Below are 21,395 nucleotides of genomic sequence, written 5' to 3' on the forward strand. Positions count from 1 at the left end.
ATTTGCAGTATCCAGATATACTTTAGGACCACAAGACTGCATGGGAACAGGGTTGGTGGGAATCCCATGGAGGATCCCATTCAGGGTTGCGAAAAATCTGTTTCCAGGGTTGTGGGAATCCCACAGGGATGGAAGTAGATCCTGTGGGGTACTTGCCCAGGGTCCACTATCTCCTCTTCCCTTCAATAATTCAGCAGCAGTCGCAGTTGCTGTCTGCCAAAAAGTCACAGACAGTGCTTCCTACATTCTGCTGGCGGCTGACCTGGAAATCTTCCCTTTGGTGCATTTGCATTAGAGGGAAGACTTCTGGATTAGCTGCCAGCAACGTGTAGGAACTGCTGCCCATGGTCTTTTGGTAGAAAATAGTAAAAAGATGACAAGGAAACCTGGTGCCCAGCACCATTATTAAAGCTTCCTGCAATGGCACCAGCTGCTTCATTTCATGATGTTTATTTCTAATTAGGAAGAATGCTCATTAGCTGGGTAAGGAATCTAATCAATGTTGCAATTAATGAGCTATCTCGAATTAATGGACTTTAACCTATTAAACCTATTGCCTTTTCTGTTTGTTTTGGTTTTGTTTGCTTGGTTGGTTATTGTTGGGGTTGTTGTTTTTTTTGGTCTAGACCAGACATGGGCAACTCCGGTCCTTGAGGGCCGGAATCCAATCGGGTTTTCAGGATTTCCCCAATGAATATGCATGAGATATATTTGCATGCACTGCTTTCAATGCATATTCATTGGGAAAATCCTGAAAACCTGATTGGATTCCGGCCCTCGAGGACCGAAGTTGCCCATGTTTGGTCTAGACAGATATTGCTGATAAACATCTTAGATAAAATATTTTCAAAAATTAAGTTTTGTTTATTTTTTAAAATTTTATTTACTTTTAAACAATCTAGTTTTCATCCTCTACAACACACAAGTGGTTTTGAACATGACATACAGCTCTGTTCACCCCAGGGCCGCCATCAGGGCAGTACTACCAGTCCTGCATTCAGGGGCCCGGAGGTAACAGGGGGCCCGGGCTCCTCCAGGGTCCTAGGCAGTGTTCCCTCTAAGGCAGCGGTCTCAAACACGCGACCCACGTGTGGCTCTCCAGGTTTTATGGAGGCATCATTCTCTTCCTTTTGGAGCAGCAGCCGGCTCGTTCGTTCAAAGCCGCGGGTTGGCGGCTCCTTGCACTATCCACTCCTGCATCGGAAGCCTCTCTGACGTCACAACATCAGAGAGGCTTCAGACGCAGGTGCGGATCTTGCAAGGAGCCGCCACCCGCGGCTTTGAACGGAGCCGGCCAGACACGCTGCTGCTCCAGTGGCGTACCAAGGGGGGGGGCGGTCCACTGTTCTCCCTAGAATGCGGCTCGTCTAGAGCAGTGGTGCCCAACCTGCTTCCCTTCCCTTCTCACTGCTGCTATCGGGGATCAGGCCGGCACCGTGTTCTTTGATCTCCCTGATTCTCTTCCCTGCAGGGCCGACCAACTCTCGCGGCCCGACATCAATTCTGACGTCAAGAGGATGTTAATTCTGACGTCGAGAGGACGTTCTCGCTAGCCAATCTCTGCCTGGCTGCCCGGAACGTCCTTTCCGACGTTAGAATTGACGTCGGGCGGCGAGAGTTGGTCGGCCCTGCAGGGAAGAGAAGCAGGGAGATGGCTTGTTCCCGATAGCGGCAGCAGCAGCAGCCTATTCCACGGCGGTGGTGGCATGGGGGAGGCAGGAAGGAAGAAAGAAAGAAGGTGTGTGTGTGGGGGGGACAGGGAACCAGAAACAAAGCAAAAAAATGGGGCACAGAATCAGAGAAAGACAGACATAGAGAAAGAAAGAAAAAGTTGGGGGAGGGAATGAGGTCTGGAGGAGAGGAAGCATACAGGAGGCTGAAAGAAGGGAAGAAGTATTGGATGCACAGTCAGAAGAATAAAGTGCAACCAGAGACTGATGAAATTACCAAACAAAGGTAGGAAAATGATTTTATTTTCAATTTAGTGATCAAAATGTGTCTGAATTTATATATGCTGTCTATATTTTGCACTATGGCCCCCTTTTACTAAATCGCAATAGTGTTTTTTAGTGCAGGGAGCCTATAAGCGTCGAGAGCAGCGCTGGGCATTTAGCACAGTTCCCTGCACTAAAAACTGCTATTGTGGTTTAATAAAAAGGATGGGGGGTATATTTATCTATTTATGTATGGTTGTTACTGAGGTGACAATGCATAGAGTCTTCTGCCTTGACCTCTTTGAAAAACCCCCAGAAAAGGAATAATAATTAACATTTTCTCAGCGTATAGTGTGCTTTGTGTTTTTTAATTTTATTTTTGGTAGATCATTTTGACTTGGTCATTTTAAAGTAGCTCACAAGCCCAAAAGGTTTGGGCATCTCTGAGAGCTTTGAAACTGTATATTTCTTTTTTATTCCCCCTTTTACAAAACTGTGGAGCATTTTTTTTAGCAGCTCTGATGCTCAGAATTCTATGAGCGTCAGGGCTGTTACCACCGTGGCTAAAATCCACACTACAGTTTTGCAAAAGGGGGAGGGGTTCGTTTGTGATGACATATTCCATACTAGGCGAAGGTGTTTTCTGTGTTCTGTGTGTTTGAAAGACATGGTTTTCTGTTAGGATTGACGATGTAGGATTGATCTGTGCTGGTCTGGCTCATTTAGTTTTACAATGGGTGTATTGATGTACTGCTCACTGCAATATGTAAGAAGAACTTCCTTACGTTTGTACGGAATCTAATCCTTTCAACTTTAGAGAGTACCCTCTCGTTCTCCCTACCTTGGAGAGGGTGAACAACCTGTCTTTATTTACTAAGTCTATTTCCTTCATTATCTTGAATGTTTCGATCATGTCCCCTCTCAGTCTCCTCTTTTCAAGGGAGAAGAGGCCCAGTTTCTCCAAACTCTAGCTGTACGGCAACTCCTCCAGCCCCTTAACCATTTTAGTTGCTCTTTTCTGGACCCTTTTGAGTAGTACCGTGTCCTTCTTCATGTACGGCGACCAGTGGTGGATGCAGTACCTGATTGTAAAAACCGCTTAGATAACCTTTTTTGTCCCTTTTCCATTTTCTGAATGAATTTTTCTTATTGCTTATCGCTTCCTTCACTATTTTAGTTATCCACGCCGGGTCTTTTATTCGACTCTTGTTGCACCCTTTCTGAATCTGGGGATATACAGATTTTGCGCCTCACTCACCGTGTCCTTGATAAAGGACCAGGCATGTTCTACCGTCTGCCATTTTTGGGAAGTGTTCCTAAGTTTCTTCTTTACCATTCCCCTCATTGCTTCGTAATTTCCCTTCCTGAAGTTGAAAGTTGTCGCTATGGTTTTCTTTCCTTTCAGTATTCCTACTTCCACCTTGAACTTGATCAAATTATGATATCTGTTTCCCAACGGTCCCACTACTTCCACTTCCTTTGCAGGTCCCCTTAGCCCGTTTAGGATTAGATCCAGAGTGGCATTTCCTCTTGTCGGTTCTCTAACGAGCTGTTCCATGAAGCAATCTTGTACAGCCTCCAGAAATTCTGTCTCCCTAGCGCATCTTGAGCTTCCAAGACTCCAGTCTATCCCAGGGTAGTTGAAGTCTCCCATAATAACCGTGTTACCGCCTTTGCATTCTCGCTTCATCTCGGCTTCCATTTCTTCATCGATATCTCCGGTTTGTCTGGGTGGACGATAGTATAGGCCTATCTTTATTTCAGGCCCTTTCCTTCCTGGTATTTTAACCCATAGCGATTCTAGCCTGTTGGTCGTCTCTGCTGTGTCCATTCTTGTCGATTGTATGCTTTCTTTTATGTATAGTGCTATTCCACCGCCTTTCTGTCCTGACCTGTCCTGGCGATAGAGCAAGACAGTGCTGTATCCCATTTGCTTTCCTCATTCCACCATGTTTCAGAGATTCCAATGATGTCTATGTCCTCCGCAATGATCATGGCTTCTAATTCCCCCATTTAGTTTCTTAGGCTCCTTGCATTAGTATATATACAATTTAGCTCCTGGAATTTTGTTGCCTTTATTTCCTTTCCCTGTGCTTCGGTCTTTAGATTCTTCTCTTTGGCTACAATCTTTCTAACCTCCTCTTCTTGTTTAGTCGACTCCTGTAATTTGTCCCTTGTTTATTCCCAGCCTTTTTTCCCCTCAGTATCTTCACGGGATACCTTCTTCCGAATCATCGACGCTTGGTCGACTGTCGGCTTTCCCCTTCTTCTTAGTTTAAAGCCTGTTCTATTCCTCTCTTGACGTTGTTTGCTAGAAGTCTAGTTCCCGCCGTGCTCAGGTGCAATCCATCTCTCCTGTAGAGCTTGCTCTTGCCCCAGAACGTCATACAGTTCCTCACAAAGTGGAATCCTTCTTCCTCACACCATCTCCTCATCCACGCATTTATTGATTGTAGTTCCTCTTGCCTTTTCACATCTGCCCTCGGTACCGGTAGGATCTCTGAGAACGCTATCTTCTGGGTCCTCATCTTCAGCTTCCTTCCCAGAATCTTGAACTGTTCTATCAGCGAACTTCTTCTGTAGTCTCTCCTGCTGACATCATTTGTCCCAATGTGGATCATTACTGCGGTCTCTTCCGTCTCCGCTCCTTCCAGGATCTTTCCAATTTTGTCCACGATGTCCTTGGTTCTCGCTCCTGGGAGGCAGGTCACTAGTCGATCCTCTCTCCCTCCTGCTATGTGGCTGTCCACATGCCTCAGGATTGAGTTCCCCACTAGGATCGCTGACTTTCTCTTCATCAATGTTCGCTTCGGTCTCAGATCAATGTCCTCGGTGTGCTTCGCTCTTTCTTCCTCTGGGCATCGACTGGCCAATTTCTCCCCTTTGTGCGTTTTCCCTCTGTGGGTGTCTTCTTTGAGGTCTTCTGCTTCTTGTTCTCCCTTCGATGTAGGTATAGCTTCTTCTTTCATCTGAAGTTCGTTCTCTTCCACCCTCCTCTTGTACGCTTCTTCAATGAATTTCTCAAGTTCCCTGACTTCCTCCTCGATGTGTCTCTCACTCATGAAGTCATCAGCTGTCCTGATTGGGTCTTCCGTAGTGTAAAGTCCTTCTAGTTCCTGTATCTTGTCCTCTAGTCGCTTGACTTCCTTCTTCAAGTTTTCCAGCTCCTGACATCGACCGCATACATACGACTGCCTCCCCGAGGGGAGGTAGTCATACATATGACAGTTGGTGCAGAACACTGGAAAGCTCATCTTCTGGTTTCCCTCTGCTTCCATAGTCGTTCCTACTTTAAGATAACACTTAAGATTACGTGTTCCTTGTGTGTCTGCTTTCTTCTGCGCCTTCTTCTTGTGTTTGCTGCCTTCGCTCTACCTTACTATACTTTGTTTGTGTTTGTTCTTTGTGTGCCTGCTTCTTGCCTTACTGCCGCCTTCTTATGTGTGCTGCCTTTGCTCTACCTTACCTTACTGTTCTTTGTGTGTGTCGTACCTTCTGCGCCTGCTTCTTCCGTACCTTTCAGTCTTTCCCTGGTGTTCCTGGGTGTAGTAACTTGGCCCTTTTTGAGGCTCTTCGCAAAGGCGCTCTTGCTAAGGCGAGCGTCTTTGCCGCGCGCCTTCGCCGGGCACAGTTGGCTCCTCCCCTTTAAGGGGTAGTCCGGCGCTGCCTCTGAAGCAGTGGGGGGGGGGCGGAGCGAACTCTCGCCGCTTCCCCGAGCTTTGATCCCTTCTGCTACTGCCTCACTTCTTCGGTGCTCGGCACCGACGCTGTCTTCCTCCCCACTGAGCAGTGAAACGCTGCCTTTCTCCTCACTTCTCCTCTTCTCTCTTCGGCACTATACATCTAGGGTAGGGGTGTCAAAGTCCCTCCTCGAGGGCCGGAATCCAGGAAGGTGCCTGAGGTCTGATTGGCTCAGACACCCAAGGCCCCAATCCTTGGGAGGGGCCTTAGGCATCTGAACCAATCAGGGTCTTTGGCCCCTCCCTGTGCATCCATCATTTAGGACTGGCAGGCTTAAAGTGGGCTTCTTGCTTCCAACTTTTTAAAAAGGTATGGGGAGGTTTAGGGGGAGGTTTAGGGCTTCGGGGGGGATCCCATAGCAGGAGGGACTGGGCATCCCTCCTGCCATTTTTGGGAGGTTCAGGGGAGCCAGTGGCTCAGGGGTGTTCTGTGTGGCAGGAGGACGTGGGCATCCCTCCTGCCAATTTTCTCTCATGCCGTGTTTGTCGTGTGTCATGGGGGAGGGCCGTCATCGGTGTAATACACACAAAATATCTGTGCCATTGAACAAAAAATGGAAAAAAAACAGGCAGGTCTGTCGGTTACACAGTTACCTTCAAGCAAGGCTCTTATTTTAATTTAGGGATATACATAAACTTAAATACTCTCCAATATGTTTCACAGTTCATTCATCATGCTATAGTAATTCCCTATTACTCATTCAATTCATCGAACCTCAGCAACACCACTTAAAGCTCAGGCTATCATTGCTTTAAGCTTAACGTGTCCAATCATCATTGGTTCTTATTAATTCTTGTTCATTCCCATACAACTATAGTAGAACTCTTAATATCTTTTATCTTTTAAATAGTATGTCAAGTTAGTTATCTAAGCATTCATTAGCTTAGTATCTGTGGTTTCACAGTCCAGGGTAGAGCATAGTCTGCTTTTTTCAAGGTTTTTCCCCTATTTAGAAACATAGAAACATAGAAAGATGACGGCAGAAAAGGGCTACAGCCCATCAAGTCTGCCCACTCTTCTGACCCACCCCATCAAGTCTGAGTGCTAATGACCCAGATCCTTAGCTCGACCCCCATATGGATCCCACGTGGATGTCCCATTTATTCTTAAAGTCGAGCACGCTGGTGGCCTTGACCACCTGCACCGGAAGTTTGTTCCAGTGATCTACAACCCTTTCTGTGAAGAAATACTTCCTGGTGTCACCATTGAATTTCCCTCCTCTGAGTTTGAGCGGGTGCTCCCTTGTGACCGAGGGTCCCCTGGGGAAGAATATATCGCTTTCCGCCTCGACACGACCTGTGATGTACTTAAATGTCTCAATCATGTCTCCCCTATTTAGTTGAACCACCATTATCTCTAAACATTCTTAAGATCGAGAAACACAGTTATCGACAGGTCTAGACCAGTCATTTTTTCCAATCACTAAAACCCTTTTTTTGGGGGGAATAGCCAAGCGATGTTAGTGCATCAATCGCATGGTTAGTTTGCATGGGGTTTTAGCTAATTTGCATGGCCGGAAAATGAGCGATCGAGGGGAAAAGCATGCAGTGGGCCATTTTGTGAATCAGGTCGGTATAAATGATCATCATCACTAAAGCTGTGAAAACAGGTTTAGTGACGATCGCTGACTTTAGTGTGTCTAGCCCTAAATAACATTTCTTTAATTTGGAAGTAGAAGGAAGCCTGTGCAAGAACTTAAGCACTGGTATGAGACAAATGTGTGCAAGTCAGAGCAAACCCAAAAGTGCCTGTATCCTGAGCTTAAATATATGCTTTTCAGGTGAAAAGGATTGAAAAGCTTCTGTTAAAGGTGCATAAAAAAGGCACTGATGTGTGCATTGCTTCCTGGTTTGCCTGGCGCATGTATACAAGAGCTCTGTTTACCGCAAAACTCTTGTGCACCAGGCATGTTCTTCCCCCTTGCTTTCAGTCAAACAGGACACATATCATTTGCATCTTTTGATGGTTGAGAATTGGGGAGCTTTTTCTGTCATGCTCCCACAGTATTGGTTAAGCACTGTTCTAGGGTTACCATTCTTGGGGCCGCAAAACCCTGGACAGATGGCCCCGCCCTGTTCCGACCCCGACCCATTCTGCCCTGGCCCTGCCCAGTGTTGTGTTAGGCTCTGCCCCATTCTGCTCTGCCCCTCCCAGTTCAGTCTCCAGCCCCGCCCCCAAAAACCTATCTTCTTCCCTGACAAGCTCCAGTCACATCTGGAAGGCCTGGAGCATGTGTGTATGTGTGCGACATCATCCGTGCATGCACAGATGCCTTTCTGATGCAGCCAGAGCTCGTCAGGACTTTTCAAAACCCAGACAAAGTCTGTCCGGAATTCTGGACAGTCCTTTTAAAAGAGGACATGTCCAGGTTTTCCTAAATGTCTGGTAACCCTACTCTGTTCCACATAGCACCTGAGTTCTGAGCATCGGCCCATCAATTGGCATATCCTTGAGTCTTGTAGCAAAACATTTATAAGAAAGAAGGAAAAAGGTTTCCAAAAGGGGAGGAAACATTGAGGGAGGACACTGAGATGGGGGGGGGGGGAGGAGGGATCCCCTGTTTTCCAGTTCAGTGCTTGAAACAGCAGCGTAGAATACAACAGCCCAACTATCTGCCCTATTTTCTTTCTCTGGCTGAAGACCTCACTTGGGGCTCCTTTTACTAAGCTGCGTTAAGGCATTAACGTGCGGAATAGTGGGCGCTACAATGCCGCACACGAGCTGGTGTTAGTTCTAGCCGCGTAGGTGGGATTAGCACACGCTAATCTTCTGCGTGCGCTATAAACACTAGCGTACCTTAGTAGAAGGAGCCCTAGATCTCTTATTTTCTCTTTATTTCTTTTGTTAAAGGTCTTCTGTAAGTATGCAAGGCTTTCTATTAGTGTAATATGCCATCAGCCCTCCTGCAGAGAAATATTTTCTGATGTTATCCTGCTTGTTCTAAACATCTTTTCTAGTGAAACAGGTTTGTTATTTGTGTCTTGCTGATATCTTTGAGGTATTTGAATGTCTCCATAAAAATGCTTATCATACAGCAACCGCGCAAAGACCATCAATGACTTTGGCAGCAGGTCTTAGGATCCCTTTTCACTTGTTGCTTGTTTTCCATGTTTAAAAAAAGGTGTGAAAACTCTTTAGGAGAGCCTGCTTGGTGCAAAGCACAGGGCGAATAAAAGAAGGAAAGAAAACAGTCGACAGCTTAACCAGCTGCAAATCCCCTACAGTCTATTGACTACAGTATAATGAATCTCTGGATGAACCAGAGCCCCAAACAAAACAATCAGCTCCCTTTGCAACAAAGTTATGAAAGCCAGAAAGAAAACTTGAGCAACTTTCACTATTAAAAATATTCAAAATGCTTTTCATCAGCACAGAAGAGAAAAAACAAAGACAAATAAGTTGCCAGTCACTGGCAGTACACCCGTGGAGGCAGGAGTTGCACCTGGAAGAGGCCACTGCAAAACAAATGTTGGCAGAATTGGGTCTTCTCCAACGGAAGTGGTGGAGAGATAGAAAAAAGAAGGAAGGGGGGGGGGGAATATTAGGAAAGAGAACAGAGGCTGCCTCTAAACTGCCCCATCCTACTAAGCTTGGAGGAGCTTGAAGGAGTTAAACAGCAAAAAAATAAAAATAAAAAATCTATATCCTATCTATCTAAATGCCCAGCTGCTGCAATGAACAGTCCTGAATTTTGCAGGAAGAAGAAGCTTTCAGCAAGACACTTGCAAGCGCGCCACAGGCTCAGAAGCATCCTGCCTTAGCATCTGAGCCTGGAGTGAATCTCAAAGGTATTTTTTTGTTTTGTTTTGTTTTAATTTGATTGGTTGAGCAGGCCAGAAGTACTGCCAGTCCAACCAATCAAATTAAAACACAACAAAACCCCTTGAGTATTCAGTTCTGGCTTTGAATCTCCAATGCTCATGTGATGGAGTATGGCAGGACACTATGGAGGAGGAGCCCGAATACTGTGCTGGCCGCTGATTGGCTAGCTGTCTGCCTGATGGGATTCAGTTTCTGGGAGAGAATCCCCTGACATCACAATGTCAGGGACTAGACTAGAAAAAAATCTCCCTGACTGTACAATGCTGGCATAACACTCAGGATTGTGTAGGCCAGCATGGAGGAGGAGCCAGGAAGTAAGAAAGAGCTGGAGCATCGTGGAGCCAGTAGTCATGGTCAGGGCCTTCACTGGACCTTCTGAAGGCCCTGACCACTTGCCACTACCCAGTATTTATTTCTGGGATTTATGATTATATTGTAAGCTCTACTGAACAGGGACTATCTCTTGGATGTTTTAATGTACAACTTTGTGTATGTCTAACAGTGTTATATTATATTATATTGTATTTTATATTGCATTTATTATCCCCCCTTTTACAAAACCGCAATAGCGGTTTTTAGCGCATGCCGGTATGCTGAATGCTCTGCGCTGCTCCCGATACTGATAGAGTTCCAATGAGCATCAGGAGCAGCGCAGAGCATTCAGCGCCGGCCTGTGCTAAAATCTGCTATTGCGGTTTTGTAAAAGGGGGTGGTGGTATATTTGATATACCGCTTGTACATGAGTATTATAGAAATAATAAGTAGGAGTAGTAGTAGTAGTAGTATTTAAAAAAATCAGTTGTTCATTAAATATAGATTTGACAAACAAATAATTTTTATCTCGTGCAAACTTTGCATCTGCCTAGAGTTAAATGAGGATTTGGAGAGTTCAGTACTGAAATGTCATGCTTTGCCTGTAAATTTAAAAGGCACCATAGTTTGCTTTATTAGCTAGAGGCAATTTTCACACCAAAGGGATTAACCAGTCATCCACTTCTTACTGTTCTCAACCATTTCTTGATGCTCTTCTCAGGAGCACTGATCAATATATTCCTTTTTCTCAATAAGCATAGCATCAGCAGCACATCATGAAAAAATGACTTGTGATATAGTTAATTTTCTTTCATTTTGAGGACAATTGATTGCATTCACATTGTAATTAGGCTATGAACTGCCATTGAGAGGAGCTAATGACAAAGAAAATCTTTCCACTACTTCAATACACAGGTGGTGTGCAATGCCAGAGGCCTCATTACAAAGGTAATAGGGATGTACCCATGCCTATGTTTATTTCATTCTCACTTTGAGGCCCAGATGCACTGAAGTCAGCGATCGTAGTTAAACCAGTTTTGACTGCTTTAGCGATGATTGCATTTGCTGACCAGCACAAAACATCTCACCATGTGTTTTCCCCCTCAATCTCCCTTTTTCCAATCAGCCACGCAAATAAACTAAAACCCCATGCAAACTAGCCAAACAATTGATGAACTAACATCACTTGGCTATGCATAAAAACAAGGGGTTTTAGCGTTCCCAAAAAAGTGACTGGTCAAGACCAGTCGCTTACCAATCTAACCATAGTTCAGCCCTTTTTTTAATGGGCACAGATGCTGTGTATGTGTTATATACAATATCTGCCCCATTAAAAAAAAAAGAAGAAAAAAGCCCCCCTCTCCCACCGATGTTGGCCCTCCCCAACATCCCCCCGATGAACTGTCACTCCCTCCTACCATGCCAACCCCACCCCCCCATGTGAGGAGAAATGGCAGGAGGGATGCCCACTCCTTCCTGCCAAAAGAGGCCTCCCCCTCTCGCCAGGCAGCCCACCCCCTACCCTCTTCCCTCTTTTACAAAAAAAAAGGCAGGAGGGATGCCCATTGCCTCCTGCTATTGGAGTTCATTTCTTAGTTTAATTATTCTCACTTAGGTTTCATAACTATTTTGCAGACTATTTTGCACCTGGTAGTGTGTTGGTAGTGTTGTAGTGATATAGAATATATGAAAAAAACAAAATCCCAAACTAAACATGATAAATAAGAAAATTGTTATATAAAATAAACTTCTGGAAAAGATGTGATGCTAAACATACCAACGAAGACCCCACCCCAAAAATATATTCAGCTCTGCAAGTTTATAAATGCTCATAAAATAGTAGTTCACAAGGCGCCAAGCGGTAAAAGCATTTTACCAGTGGTGCAATAGTGAATTACTATTTTATGAGCATTTATAGAACTTACAAAATTGAATATACTTACAGATGGGGTGGATCGGCAGCCACGGGGAGGTACAGGAAGGTCCCATGATGACTGAATTTAAAGTTTACTGCCATTGCTGCTGGTCCAGGAAAGCAGCAGTGGCAAAGCATGCAGCCGGGGCAGGACCACCCCCCCCCTTGGTATGCCACTACAGAGAACTACCCACAAGCAAGCCATTCAAATGTGAAAATACAAGATATGTATGCCTTATACACCAATAAGAATTAAAATTGATTAAAAAAACATTCTGTATTTCACAATTGGTTTCTCTTGATATTGATGATGAAAAAAACCCCAAACATTTTCCAAATGCAAAATTCTTTGTGTCAGAAAACGTAAAATAAATCATTAAACATGTTATTCTCTATTGTATGAAATGCAGAAAAGCGAGTCCTTTCTGTCAGCTGATAAGACAGCTGGATTCAAAGGTCTCAGAAGAGCAATTACTAGAGACAGTACTGAAACCTGAACAGCCAATCACCCAGCAGGAGAATAAATGAAGGGCTTTGTTCCACAAGTTACAGTTATGTCCCCTATGTGAAGATTCATATTAAATATAGTGCTGCTGGAGAGTCAGAAAAGCAAAGGTGAAAAAGGAAAAATGGTTGTGAAGATTAAGACAAATCTATATACAAGAAACATGCACAGATATACTTTTCTCTTAAAATACTAGACATGCTAGTTAGAGAATGACACGGGGAAAAAATCTGTCCCCGTCACCGCCCCGTCTCCGGCCCACCATCCTCTGAACCACCCCGTCACCGCCGTTCCCTTCACCGCCCCGTCACCATCACCGCCATCCCTTTCACCGCCTCATTACCGCGTCACCGTCCCCGCTGCATCCATATAAGCCTTAGTACTGTAATATTTAGCTTATTCCTTTCTTATAAATCAAAGTTCCTGCTGCTGAACTAGAGAAAGAGATGTTCAGCTGGCAGGGCTTTGTTTATAAATTTTTATCAACACAACTAATATACTACTTTATCCTAAAGCAAAAAATAAATAAATAAATAGAATTTTTTTTTCTACCTTTGTTGTCTGGTTTCTGCTTTCCACATCTTCTCATTCAATTCCTCATCCACTGTGTGTCTTCTCTCTGCGTCTTCCATTTGCTGTTACTGTGCCTCTCCCTTCACCCCCCCCCCCCCCCCAATTGGTCTAGCACCCATCTTCTTCCCTCCGTTCCCCCATAGTCTGGCATCTGTCTTCTTCCCACTCTGTCTTCCACATTTCCCTTCAGGGTCTGTTCCTCTCCACCCTCCTTCAATGTCTGTCCTATTCCTTTCCACCACCACCCTTCCCTCCCTCTTTTACCATCTGTTCCTTTCTACCACCCTTCAGCTCCTCTCGCGTGGCCTATCTATCTACCTTCCTCCCTCTTATTTTCATGGCACGTTACAATGTAATTTGTGCAAGCCACTGGAGCCTGCGAGCTCGGTTCCTGTCCCATCCCCACAAAACATCTCGCTTCTGTGCTCCTATTTTTCCCATTTCTAATATCTCCCCTATGTATCTGCCATTGCCCCCCCTGTGTCCATATACCATCCCCATGGCATGTCCCCTTTATGTTTCTGTCCCTATGCCCCATGCACATAATTTCCCCTCTTTCTGTTACCTTCCTGTGTCCAGATTTCCCCTATCTTCCTCTTCCATACCAGTGTGTCTCTTCTTTTCAACCCCATCTAGCTTTTTTCCCTCTTTCTTCCCCCCCCCCTTCTTCTAGCATCTGGCTCACCTGCCAGTCCTTCCCTTTCTTTCCTGCTGTGGGTTTTTCTTTCCGTCTTCATCCCCTTGGCCCAGAATCCTTTTCCCTTTCACTCCCTCCTTCCAGTTTGAGCCGGGAACACGAGCGATCGCACGGTCCCCGCAGCCACCACCCACCTGCCCAATCGATCCTAGTGTTTAGCCAGCTCTCTCCCTTCTCCTCACCTTAGTTTGTAGGTTTTCTTTTTCGGCGACCTGCACGCTTTCCCAAAGAGCTGTGCACGCGCGGCTGCTCAGTGTTCAATCTTCTGCTCTGCTGCAACTTCCTGTTTCCGGTTGCATCAGAGCAGAAGATCGAAACTGAGCAGCAGCGGGTGCGCAGCTCTTTGATAGCGTGCGGGTCGCTGAAAAAGAAAGCCTACAAACTAAGGTGAGGAGAAGGGAGAGAGCTGGCTAAACACTAGGATCAATTGGGCAGGCGGGTGGTGGCTGCGGGGACCGCGCGATCCTTCATGCCTCACTGCGGGGACAAGACCATTCACCGCTCCACGGGGCGGTGAATGGCCTTGTCCCCGTCCCTGCAGTGACTGCTATTTTTCGTTCCCCGTTTTGGCGGGTTACCCGTGGCTAAACGCGGTGGCCGCAGGTAAACCGCCACCGTGTCATTCTCTAATGCTAGTACATGCTTTAGAAACATTGGTTATGTGCTGAAAAAAGAAGACAGTTGAATTTTTTAAACTAACTCCCCCTTTTACAAAACCCTGAAAGCGTTTTTTAGCGCAGTCTGGCATGATGAATGCTCTGCACTACTTCTGACGATCATAGAGGTCCTGCGCTAAAACGCTTTTGCGATTTTATAAAAAGGAGGGTACATAAATATGAATACATCACTTTTAAATCATTTTTTGCATGTAAATTGAATTATATAAAATTAGGCCCAACCTGAAAGTATGTACAGTAGGTATGCTCTGGAGTGGAAATCAAAAGATACCCCTGTTGAAATATAAACTATTTATAGAAAATTTTTAGGACCTTCATACAACTTATTTTCCCTTTAGGGCTCCTTTTGCTAAGGTGTGCTAGCGTTTTTAGCGCGTGCAGCATTGCTGCGCGCGCTAACCCCATGCTACGCGCCAAGAACTAATTCCAGCTCAATGCTGGCGTTAACATCTAGTGTGCGCTACAACCGCTAGAGCAGCTTAGTAAAAGGAGCCCTAGGTTTTATAGGGAAGACAAGAGAATCTAATCTAATCTAATACACAACTTATTAATCACACTATACCAAAAAGGTTCAAAGCGATTTACATCCAAAGAAGCTATAAAATCTGTGGGAGAATATAAAAACAATCAATAATTAAAATATCATCATACCATGAATATTACAACAAATCATATAAAATAATTTTCACATTTTTATGAAAATTTAAGTAATTAATAGCAGTTCAGTGTGAGAATGTCCAAAATTGCCTTAAAGTATTTCAAAGTGGCATAAATCAAAACTGATAACTTATCTTGCTTTATCAGAACATGAGTAGACTCTCATTGAAAAGAACATAAAACAATAAAGATGCGAAAAGGCTCACAGTAGGGCTGACACAGTTGTGATTCAAGCTCTGTGTCAGGGCTCATCTGCTTCTCAGCTCTGGTCCATATCAAGGCAAACCTTCCATGGGGTGGACCAATGATTATCTCCCCCCCCCCTTTTATAAAGCTGTGTTAGTGGCTGCTGCGCAGCAAAAGCCTCAAAGCCCTTTAAATCCCTATGACCTTTGGGCCAGTTACCGCAGCTGCTAGCAGGGTTTGTTAAAAGGGGGGGGAGGGGAAGAGTATATTCTCATATAGTATCTTCCTTGTAAACCTAATGGAAAAATATATTGTAGGATGGTCCTAATAAAATTCTATAAATAGTTTATATTTAAGCTGGGGCATATTTTAAATAATAAAAATAATTTTATTATTATCTACCACCAAAACCATGAAAGTTCGAGGCGGTTTACAACAAGAAGCACTGGACAATCAGCGAAGAGGTCACAATTCAAAGTCATCAATACAATCATACATAATGGAAGAAAAGGTTCTCAAAGTCATCAATGCAATCTTACATAATGGAAGAAGTAGAAAGCTATATATATCTTAAGATTACTGGTTGAATTAGCAAAGGTATAAAAATTCTTAGTTTACAAACCGATTGAACAAACTTGTTTTTACCAATTTTTTAAAATTGAGGTAGGTTGAGGAGTGCGTGATGATGTTAGTCAGCCAATCGTTCCATTTGCCTGCCTGGAAGGCAAGGGTCTGTCCAGGAATCTTTTGTAGTGGCAGGCCGGTTTTGATACTCAGAATCTGAACTGTGTGAGTTTATACAATATTCATGTTTGTGCTCATTGTACACACAAGCACATTTAAGAACATAAGAAGTTGCCTCCGCTGAGTCAGACCAGAGGTCCATCCTGCCCAGCGGTCCGCTCTCGCGGCGGCCCATCAGGTCTAATTGCCTGAACAGTGTCCCTGACTAATTTGTAACTGCCTCTAATCCTCTAATCCTATCCCTATTACCTACCTCTACTCCTATCTATACCCCTCAATCTCTTTTTCCTCTTCACCTGCTCTTAATGACTAATGAATTATGACAGGAAAACAGAAGAATAAGAGTGCTCTTTGAACACAAACACCAACAGCAAACATTGAAGCAAACGTCAAATGTAGGTTTAAACCAAACCAAACTTTTTTGGAACCATGGTGTAATCATAGCTTAGTGATTCGACACATGTCAAGTTTCGGACTACTGGCCTGCATCAAGAGTCAGAATTTGCTGTGGTGTATACAAAAGACACAAAGCTTGTCTTTCCTCGCAGATGGTAATATGTGTTGAAACTCCACTGAAAAACCTTTAAAGAATGGTGCAAAACGCCACCACTACAACCACTCAATTGTATAGGAAATGACTAATGACTACATCTTCAGTCTAGCCATGGCTTTTGCAGGATTCATGCTGGAAGTTTATAAAGACACATACAATAAGTGCCTTCCTGCCCTATTAACCAAGGGACCCTAATTCTGGAACAGAAAACACTATTTCTGACTCTGGGTTTAGAGGGTTCCATTTTTCACAGTCATATACCACAGTCTCAGTTTAGTAAAATTGTTGCACTTCCTGAATGACCTTCTGTGTTTATTTCATGCTACAAAATAGATACTTGTTTTGGACGAACAATTATTTTTGTCCTGGAGAAATTTGTTTCTATGCATAATTTTTTGCACACCCACAAATTATTGCAGAGTAGTGAAGACGCAGGGGGATTTTGAAGATCTGCAAAGCGACATAACCACGCTGAAGAAATGGGCAGCGATATGGCAAATGAGGTTCAAAGTGGATAAGTGTAAAGTAATACATGTTGGTATCAAAAATCCCATACACGAATACAAGATGTCTGGGGCGGTACTTGGAGAGGCCCCCCAGGAAAGAAACTTGGGAGTATTGGTCGACAAGTCAATGAAGGCGTCTGCGCAATGTGCGGCGGTGGCAAAAAGGGCGAACAGAATGCTAGGAATGATTAAGCAGGGGATCACAAACAGATCAGAGAAGGTTATCATGCCGCTGTACCGGGCAATGGTACGCCCTCACCTGGAATACTGTGTCCAGCACTGGTCACCGTACATGAAGAAGGACATGGTATTATTTGAAAGGGTCCAGAGAAGAGTGACTAAAATGGTTAAGGGGTTGGAGGAGTTGCCGTACAGTGAGGGATTAGGGAAGCTGAGCCTCTTCTCCCTTGAAAAGAGGAGATTGAGAAGGGACATGATCGAAACATTCAAGATAATGAAGGGAATAGACTTAGTAGATAAAGACAGGTTGTTCACCCTCTCCAAGGTAGAGAGAATGAGAGGGCACTGAAGTTAAAAGGGGATAGATTCCGTACAAATGTAAGGAAGTTCTTCACCCAGAGAGTGGTAGAGAACTGGAATGCTCATCCGGAGTCTGTTATAAGGGAAAACACCCTTCAGGGATTCAAGACAAGGTTGGACAAGTTCTTGCTGAACCAGAACAAATGCAGATAGGGCTGGTCTCGGTTAGGGCACAAGTCTTTGGCCTGGGGGCCGCTGCGTGAGTGGACTGCTGGGCGCGATGGACCACTGGTCTGACCCAGGAGCGGCAATTCTTATGTTCTTATGAAGAGCAATTTGCTTTGAGATACTGTGGGTCATTTTTTTGTAACAAATGGACTAGAAGTTGATCAATTGGCACCAAATAAGATTTATTGTAGCAGAATTACACTGGGATAAGAAGCACATGAATATCATAATATGGGTCTTTCTTCTGCGCAATATGAATTTGATGTTGTCACCGTTGTCACATCAAACACAATCCGCTGCCTCCAACACTGCCCTTCTGCTGCTGCTGCCCAGATGGGTGGTACATTGTTAGGCTGACACCTCCGCTGAAACCTGTCTGCTTTGGAAGGCCCTGCTGGTAGTGAAACTACTGACTGCAAAACTTTCAGTTTCACAGATGCTCGCAAGCCCCAGTGGCACGACAAGCCCATGTACCCAGTGGTATAGCGAGGGTGAGAGGCGCCCCTCCCACACCCTCTTCTCTGCCCCTCACCTCTAAAAGATCCTTCCTTGCCCCATCCTGCTACACACACCACTTCCCTTCCCCCATACCTCTGTAATGTTCCTGGTGCTGTGGTCCAGCATCGGCTCTTCCTCTGATGTCACTTCTTAGGTACAGGTTCAGGAAGTGACATCAGAGGAAGAGCCAATGCTGGTGCAATAGCAGGTTGGAGGTTGCTGCTCGCAACAGGAACATCACAGAGGTATGGGGGAAGGGAAAGGAAGCAGCATGCACACACAGCAGTGGCGGGGGAGAGGAGAGGAGGATGAGTACCTGCGCCCTCACCAAGACGTCATCCAGGGCAGACCACTCCTCACACCCTTTACTACGCCACTGCATGTACTATCACTGGATATACTGCTTTTAATAAATAAGGTTTTTTCAGCATCATTTTCCTGTTTCTATTTTTAAAATTGCTGTTGATATCTTCTTGAGGTGCAATGGGATACACAGGCTGTCCTACAATCCACCAGAGACTTGTTGCAAATTGCATGTCTAGAGCAGGAGCCACCTGCTGCACATCCAGTTCCTGGGAATTGCTACAGCAAAGGAACCTCTGTTTATCAAAAGCATTTGCATCAAATAATATGTTGTTCGTGCATTACTTTCTGTTCAGATAAAAGGTTTTTTTTTTTTTGGGGGGGGGCAAGCTCCAGCAATTTAAATAAGCCTCAGAAAGGAAAATGACCTGAGCTCATCATTCACTACTGATTAAATTTGAGATCTTAGAAGTAGAACTACTTGAATAGATAATAGTCATATAGGTTATGGAAAACAATGGCAGGGATATACACACAGGCAAAGATCCAGTAAAAGGCTTTTTTGTTGGTATTAGAGCAGGGTGTCCAACCTCGGCCCTCGCCAGGTCAGGTTTCCTGGATTTCTCAAATGAATATTTCTCAAATGAATATGATGAATTTCTCAAATGAATATGATGAAAGCAGTGTATGCAAATAGATCTCATGCAAATTCATTGGTGGGAAATCCTGAAAACCCTACTGGTTTGCAGTTCTCGAGAACTGACGTTGGACAGCCTTGTTTTAGAGGTTAATTCTACATCCTATATAATAAAACCCTAGCCGCGCATGCACACTCAAATCTGCGTGCTTCCATGATCTCTGATCTGTGAGATGTAGGTCCGTGGCCGCAGGAGTGCACATGCGTGAGTCCCCAGCCTTACTGCTTCCCAGCACCTACCTACAAAGGACTGGCTGCCAGCGTTGGACTCCCTGTTCTCCAGATTGCGATGTCGGCTACTCTCATGAGCCGCACCAGGTCAGAGAAGGCTTCCGACGCTGGCGGGGATCGAGAGGAGCCGCTGCAACACTCGCCCGGAGCACGCTAGACCGCGGGCCGGGCAGGGAAGCGCCGACAAAAAGATACTCCAGCCGCGAGCCGCTCAATTGGACCAGGCAGGCAGCCATGCGAGGGAGGGAAACAGAATGAAAATAAAAAGGTAACGTGCAGGGAGAAGCTGGGCCTGCCTGCGGGAAATGCGATAAGGGAAGGGGGGGCCCTTGGAGCAGGCTAGATGGGGGAGGGAAGGGGGAGGGGCCAAAAGGAGCAGGCCACATCGTGGTAAGAGTAGGGAAGGGGGTGGGGGAAAATGCTTCTATTGCTGCACAGGGATCTGGAGGGGAAGGGAAATACCTGTTGCTGCTGCACAGGGAAGTGGAGGGGGAGGGAAATGCTGTTGCAGCTGCACAGGGAAATGCAGGGAAAGAATGACAGACAGACAGCAGGAGGGAGGGAGACAGAAAGAAAGGAGGAAAGACACAGGGGCAGTGAGAGGGACAGAAAGACAGAGAAAGGGGGCCAGGGAGAGAGAGAGACAGTGGGAGGGAGAGAGACAGAAAGACAGACAGACATATATTCTAGCACCCGTTAATGTAACGGGCTTAATGACTAGTGTTTTTATAATGCCTTAATATGTGTCCCTTATTTGGTTATCTTATTCCATAATTACATTTTAAACATTATTTATTTTTTGCTATTATCATTGGTCAGATATTATTTATTCAATATTCTTTGGATTTCAGCCATTTTTTACTGAAACATGGCTGTGTCGAGTCTTCATACTTGTTATATTTTGCTACATGGAAGAAATAAACACCATTGATTGTTATATACCTGTGTGATATTAAAATTCTGTATGTTTTTTTCTCCCTTTAGTTCCTGTTTTTTTTTATTCTGGCACATCATTTAACTCCAGAAATATTCAGATATACAAACTTGGCTTTCCTACTATTAAGAGAATCAAAACTAGATCCAATTTCAGTAGATCTTTTGTCTTCTCATTTGTAAAAATTTGGAATGAGCTTCCATCTGAGATTAGATTACTCTCCCAAATACCATTCTTACTTTTTTCTGAAATCTTTGATAGATTCACCTGATTTAAATTAATGGTTAGAGTGGAGACTATTTTTCTCTCTACTTGATTAGGGAAATCTTGTTAACCGAATCGAGCCTGTTCTGAGGGAGGAATCGGTATATAAAATTAAAGATTGGATTGGGGTCTCCACCAAGTTTGGGTATGAGGATTTTCAGCAACAGGAACAGCCCATGTGCCTAAAGCCCCGCCCACAGGAAGGGCCTAAGGCTACTGGGCTGATTCCAGTTGGCCCAGGTGCCTTAGGCCCCACCTGTGGGAAGGGTTTGAGGTGCCTGGGCCAATCAGGCCCTAAGGACTGCCATTTGATGGATGGCAGGCCTGCTGGCCGGCATGGCTTGGTAGCTGTCCATCCGGCTAACTTTTCTTTAAGGTAAGGGGGGTGTCGGGGGTGGTGGTGGTCTCATTGGGTCGGTGGGGGGTCTTGTGAGTTGGTGGGTGGGGGGTTGTTCGGCGGGCCAATCAGGGGGTCAGGGGGAAGTCATGGGGGGGCTGTGTCAGGACAGGAGGACCTGGGATCCCTCCTGCCCATATCTTATTGGGGTGGGGGTAGGGGGGGGTCGCTGGGGCAGGAGGGGTTGGGCTTCCTCCTGCATGGATCATTGTCGGGGTGGGTTGCTGGGGTAGGAGAGCTTGGGCTCCCTCCTGCCCAATCTGATCAGGGGGAGGGGTGGATCAGTGCAGGAGAGATGGCTCATCTTTCCTGCCACGATAGTGATTCCAAGTGCTGTGTTTGGCGCCACTTGGTGGTATCGCTATTGCGGCAGGGGAGATGAGCCATCTCTCCTGCCGCAATAGTTGCTGGGGTGGGGGTGGGAATGGATTCTGTAACCGGTGTAACACCGGTTACAGAATACAGCTTTTAGGTGAAGGACTGGCTCCTCCTTCGCCTAAAAGGCCTGGCTTTGGGCATTTGGGAGTTAGGCTTTTTTTTG

This window comes from Geotrypetes seraphini, chromosome 5 (assembly GCF_902459505.1).
Source record: "Geotrypetes seraphini chromosome 5, aGeoSer1.1, whole genome shotgun sequence".
NCBI lineage: Eukaryota > Metazoa > Chordata > Amphibia > Gymnophiona > Dermophiidae > Geotrypetes > Geotrypetes seraphini.